Source organism: Pipistrellus kuhlii, unplaced genomic scaffold (genome assembly GCF_014108245.1).
Source record: "Pipistrellus kuhlii isolate mPipKuh1 unplaced genomic scaffold, mPipKuh1.p scaffold_m20_p_1, whole genome shotgun sequence".
NCBI lineage: Eukaryota > Metazoa > Chordata > Mammalia > Chiroptera > Vespertilionidae > Pipistrellus > Pipistrellus kuhlii.
The window spans coordinates 159075381-159081524 of NW_023425404.1; the positions used below are offsets into that span (position 1 = coordinate 159075381).

The following is a 6144-nucleotide window of genomic DNA, read 5'->3' on the forward strand; positions in this document are numbered from 1 at the left end:
TGGCCTGGGAAACCATTAGCTGTAGGGCTGATGGACACCTTCAGCACCAAGAGCCCGGCTGGCCTTGCGGGTGCAGAAGCTCCTGAAGTGCTGGGGGAGCTATACCGTGGCATCAATGGTTTCACCCACAGCTGCAAGGATGCGCTTAAGTTCCTTAAGAGCCTCATCCGGGTGGAGGTAAAGCCAGGCCGTATATTCCGCAGCGTCAGCTTCCACCACATCTTCGCCCCCTTTGCCACCTGAGATTTCCTGGCTGTGCTCTCTGGGCTGGCTGAGCCCTGATGCTCCCACCTGCGCTGGGTCTGGGAGGGGCTCCTCAGGATGCTGGAAGAGGACAGCATAGGGCCTCGCCTTCAGCTTTCCTGCTGGGGCCTGGGTGTGTGTGTGGGTTTATCATATTTTATGACCTCTTTTATCCCCGGTCTGATTCTAGCCAAACTCCCCAGACAGGTGACCTGCCCCCTTTAAGAGGTTGCTCAACCCTTTAAAGCAGCAGCTTCATGGACCCTTGTCACCTCTCCCACCTCATCTCTCTGGAGAGGAACTCAGCGTGGGAATGGACACAGCCTGCGAGGCCACTGGCCTCCTCACACACCTCGGGACAGGGCTCTGCTCAGGTCCTCCTGTCCTGAAGAGTGATGGCTGATGGCACCCCTCAGCTCACTGGATGCCATCTGACAACTGGTGCTGCCCGCTGCATGTTGTAACCTGGGCTTTTTAATCCCTTCAAGAGGAGTCACACTGAACTGGAAGGAAGTAATGGGGTGAGCAGAATCCCCCCCCCCCCCCCTTTGTGGAAGTTCTAATCCCCAGGATTTATGAGTGTGACCCAAATTTGTAAAACAGGGTCGCTGATGACATAATTGGTTGAGATGAGATCACAGTGGCGCACAGTAGGCCCCTAACCCTTCAAATAAAGGGAGACATTTGAACAGAGGAGGAGAATGCCATGTGAAGGTGGGGCAGACGTTGGAGGGATGTGCTACAAAGCAAGGGACACCCAGGATGGCCAGCAACTCCCAGAGCTGGGAGGGAGGCTTGGGACAGCCTTGAGAAGGAGCTGCCTGGTTCCAGAAGCCTGGACCTCAGACTTCTGGCCTCTGTGACTGAGAGGAAACAGGTCTCCTTCTGGCCGCCCAGCCCAGGGAGTGGGCACAGGGAGCCATGAAGAGGGCTGCAGGGCGCTGGTGTGTGGGTGAGGACACCTCGATTTGCTTGGGATCCTTAGGATCTGACTCCCACACGGAGGGGACAGAGTGCATTCTCCATGCTGGGCACAAGGAAAAAGACATCCGAGAGGCATGCACATTTTCCAACAATCATTACATGTTTGAAAAACAAACTAACAAATGTTTTTCTCTGAAAGCAAAGCTCAGGCTTAGCTGGGTTTCTGAGAGAGAATCCAAATCTAGATTGGCACATGCAATTCCCCAGTTTTAAATGTTGTCATCTGGTTCCAGATGGCTCAAACACGGGGTAGGGACAAGCAAATCCATCTTCTCACTAAATACGGCCTGCAAGCTTCTGTTTGCAACCTTTGCCCTGAACAAACTAGACCGAGTTCTAATCTTGGCTTTGGGGACACCCCCAAAATGCAGTGATTCTCAACTCGGGGCATCAACAGATAGGTGGGGTGTGGTAGTGCATTTGCAAATTTTGTCAGAAGGGGGCATAGATTGCAACACAGGGCATAAACTTTCATGCCAGGAAGGTTGTTCTGGGTGCCCAAGGCAGAGGGGGAATGATCTGTGACAGGTCATAGAACTCGGTCTAGTTCGTTAGGGCCAAAGGTTGCAAACAGAAGCTTGCAGGCCGTAGTTGGTAAGAAGATGGATTTGCTTGTCCCTACCCCGTGTTTGAGCCATCTGGAACCAGTTGACATTTAAAACTGGGGAATTTCACGTGCCAATCTAGATTTGGAATTTCTCTCAGAAACGCGTGAGAGAGATTCCAAGCCTGAACTGCCTGCTGGTGAAGCTGCACAGAGGTTGTTCATCTCTGCTTTGCCACAGTCGCCACCTCTCCCTTTTGCCTCTCCCTGGCCTGTGGTGCTGGCTGATAAGATTCTGCCCCCTGATTCAGGTCAGCCTTTCTGTGGTTTGGTTTCTGCTTCCTTAAAGAAGCCAAAGCCTTTCACCTGAGAGTCAGCTGTTCCTACCTCCTACGTCATAGCTCTAAGGCCAGCTTCCCCACTTATCTCTTCAGTCAAGACAGATCTTCATATTCAACAGCAAATGTGCATTTTGAGTGTCCCGAGAAGCTCCAGATGAAAATTTTTAAAAAAAAATATATTTTATTGATTTTGTACAGAGAGGAAGGGAGAGAGATAGAAAGCTAGAAACATCGATGAGAGAGAGTCACCGATCAGCTGCCTCTTGCACACCCTCTACTGGGGATATGCCCGCAACCGAGGTACATGCCCTTGACCGGAATCGAACCCGGGTCCTTTCAGTCCCCAAGCCAATGCTCTATCCATTGAGCCAAACTGGTCTCGGCCTGTTCTGCTTCTTGACTATAAGTTTGGGATTTAAATTTGAAAAACAAAAGAGCACTACAGAACAATTTAAATAAAAGCACATGTCATTATTTGAAGAAAAAAAAAATCCAATACATTATTACTTATAAAAAGAAAGACATTTACATTGAATAAATGTAGATAGTTTTTGGTACTGAAAGCTGCGTAAACATTGCTTTCTATGTGCTAAACTGTCCTACTTTCATTGCAGATAAATACATGTCTAAGAGACTAGCAACTGAAGACAAGGCTTTGGTACTAACAGAACTATTCCCATTGGGTGACTCTGGCTCTCTCAACATTTTCTTAGGTCAGGAATAAAAACCGGTAAAATACAGATATTGTACCTTATCAACTTTTCAGACATAAATGACTTATGATTATGAATGAAAATACCAAAAGATCATCAGAAATATAGATAAAACTTACTTCTTCATGGAGTTTTCTCTTATGTGGAACAGCTGACTAAAATGAGATGAAGAATACATAAATGTTACAAAATTTTAGACTCAGAACCTATATGGCATTTTAAGAATACTGATTATAAATTATTTATTAGGATAAAATGTGGTTGGGTTAGGGTGAATGGAACTGAATACAATTTTAGAATTTTGAGTGTCTTAATAAAATGGGAGTGACCTTCCCCATTAGCACATGGGATATGGATGTACTCGGCACATGGGGTAAGAAGGATGATCAGTTTCTTTTCTGGAGATGTTTTAAGCAGAAGGGTTTCTTTCCATTCTCATTCTTATAGGTGTGTTGAACTAGTTTGCAATTTCCTGGTAGTACTAGATTTGGCTTCTTGATCATACTAACTACTATTTATTCAGGTGCTAACCCTAAAGATTATTTGGAACAACTTCTTTATGAATTGCTGTAAGGAAAAATCAGACTGCCCTTTGTAGGAGAGAAACATAAATGATCCAAGGAGCTCTAGAATAGGGATTTTCATTAGATGAAGATCCTCCTTACTACATTTTAGCATGAGATAACAGGGGAAGAGGTGGCGCTCTCAGTTAGCAGAGCCCATAAGACATGCCAATTCACCAAATAATGATGAATTATATTCACAGCAATGAGCCTTAGACAATGTAATTTATTCTTTAGACAATGTAATTTAGGTGCAAGTAGTAGGTAAATAAATCTAAAAATGTTAGAGGATACCAAACATATGCTCTTCATTGGAAATTATATATCATATCTAGAATTTCTGAATTTCTCTTATTCTGTTAAATCTTTTATATGGTTTCAAGTTGATTTTATAGTGTTCCTTATAATCAACTTCCTTCACAATGTCTTTCTTTTGGGGAAATATACAGAAATACCATAGCAGAGGTATTACTCAGAACATATAATTTAAAATCATGGCATTATAATGTTCTAATTATAAATGTTTGTAATTCTAGAAACTATAAATATGCAGAAATAAATAAAAGAAAATTATTGATTGCATCCCAAGGTCAACAAAAGATTATGAGAAAGAGTTAAATTAAGGTCTTTGGCAAAAATAAAATTAAAACAATGTGTGTACAGTATAAACCTACAATAACATAAAACAATGAACTAATTTTACTCTTAATGATTAAGAACTAAATAAGAAAATAAACATATGTAGGATATCTAATATTTACCAAGAAGCGGGTAGTGAAAGTCAAGATGATTGCAATCAAAACCAGAGCCTTCATCTAATCTTAGGGTCTTCTAAAAGTAGGCAATAGAAGGTGCTTCATTGGTGGTGGGAAAATAAAAGAAATATAATTTTGTATTTAATGAATTTTAACCAAAGGAGAAACATTTATAATGAAAAATAGGGATACTGATAATCATGAAATTTTTCTTTTCAAATTTCTACATAGTCTTCATATATAATAATTAGAAAGTTTAATACCACATTGTATGTCAATTATCCAAATAGATAAGAAAAAATAAGCAAAAATTAAAATGTGTGATATTTTAATTTATGTGTGGATTTTCTGTTATTAAAACATTTATGATTCTTCTTGTAAGAGCCACCAGGGAGAGGAGCTTGGCCTTCTCCTCCCCACACCATGGCGTGTGTTCATCCACTGACATCAGTGTACTCTGAAAAGGAGGAGTCATTTTGTGTTTAAGGCTTCCATTCAATCAGATATTGTGAACTTTCTTCATGACAACTTGTGCAAAAACAGTAGACAGCCTTATGCTCTCAGTGAATTGGCAGTTCATCAAACCAGTGCTTAGTATTGGCTGCTGGCAGTACTGTGGCTCAAATTGTCAGAGTTTGAGGTAGTGGGACTTCTCATCTGGCCAGGGGACTTTTGGGAGTATGTGTTGTGGGGGACACACATTTGCACCAACCAAAACCTGGTGCCATTGGCACCACAGAGTGAATACCACCCAGAAGTGACATGCCATCAGCTCTGTCCTGGCTGCCTTGGCCTTCCCTATCCTGGTTATGTCTAAAGATCATCATCCTATTGAGGAAGTTCTTGAAAATCCTTTGGTGGTTGAAGCTAAAGTTGAAGGATATAAGAAAACCAAGGATGCCGTTTTTGCTTCTTAAGAAATTTAAGGCCGGGAATGGTATCAACAAGGTCTATGCCTCTCAGCGCATGAGAACTGGCAAAGGCAAAATGAGAAATTGTCATCATATCCAGTACAAGGGACCTTGTATCACCTATCATGAGGACAATGTTGTTATCAAAGCCTTCAGAACATCCCTGGAATTACTCTGCGTAATGTAAGTAAAATGAACATTTTGACACTTGTTTCTGGTGGGTTGTGGGCTATGTCTGAAATTGCTTTCTGCAAGTTGGATGATTTCTATGGCACTTGCTTCCAAGAGTAACTACCACCTTCCAATGCACAAGGTGCTCAGCACAGACCTCAGCAGAATCTTGGAAAGCCCAGAGATCCAAAGAGTCCTTCGCACACCACACAAGAAGATTCTTCACAGAATCCTGAAGAAGAATCCACTGGAAAACCCAAGAATCATGTTGAAACCAAACCCATATGCAAAGACCATGCACTGCAACACTATTCTCTGCCAAGCCTAGAACCACAAGCTCCAGGAAGATAAAGCAGCAGCAGTGGTAGAAGCCTAATCAGATGAGAAGGGGCTCCAGGCAAGAAGCCTATGGTAGTGAAGGAAGGCAAGAAGGCTGTTGGCCTTACGAAGCAGAAGCCTTTGGTGGGAAAAGGCTGTGGGTATCCAGAAACCATCAGTTGAGAGGAAGCCTGAAGAAAAGAAACCCACTACAGAAGAAAAAAGCCTGCGGCATAAACTTAAATTTGTTTATTTCATAAAGATCAAATCACTTTGGAGAGCTAATTTTGAATAAAAACCTAATCAAAGGTAGTGAGAAACATGAATAAAAACCTTTTTTTGTGTTGTTTGTTTATTTAATAATTTAAACACATAAACACTAGGCAGAAACTTTTAAACATGAAGTTACAACTTAATATGTGTTTAGTTAGAAATGTGAATTTTTATTCATCTTGTCATCAGTGTTATTATCTTTTCTTTATTTAAAAATATTTTATTGATTTTTTACAAAGAGGAAGAGAGAGGGATAGAGAGTTAGAAACATCAATGAGAGAGAATAATCAATCAGCTGCCTCTTGCACACCCTCTACTGGGGATGTGC

The 6144-nt window shown here is 41.9% G+C and overlaps 1 pseudogene; it reads left to right on the forward strand.

Moving 5' to 3' along the window:
* Window positions 1–4542: 4542 nt before the first annotated feature.
* LOC118705628 lies at window positions 4543–5863 on the forward strand (annotated as a pseudogene).
* The last annotated feature ends 281 nt before the right edge of the window (window positions 5864–6144 follow it).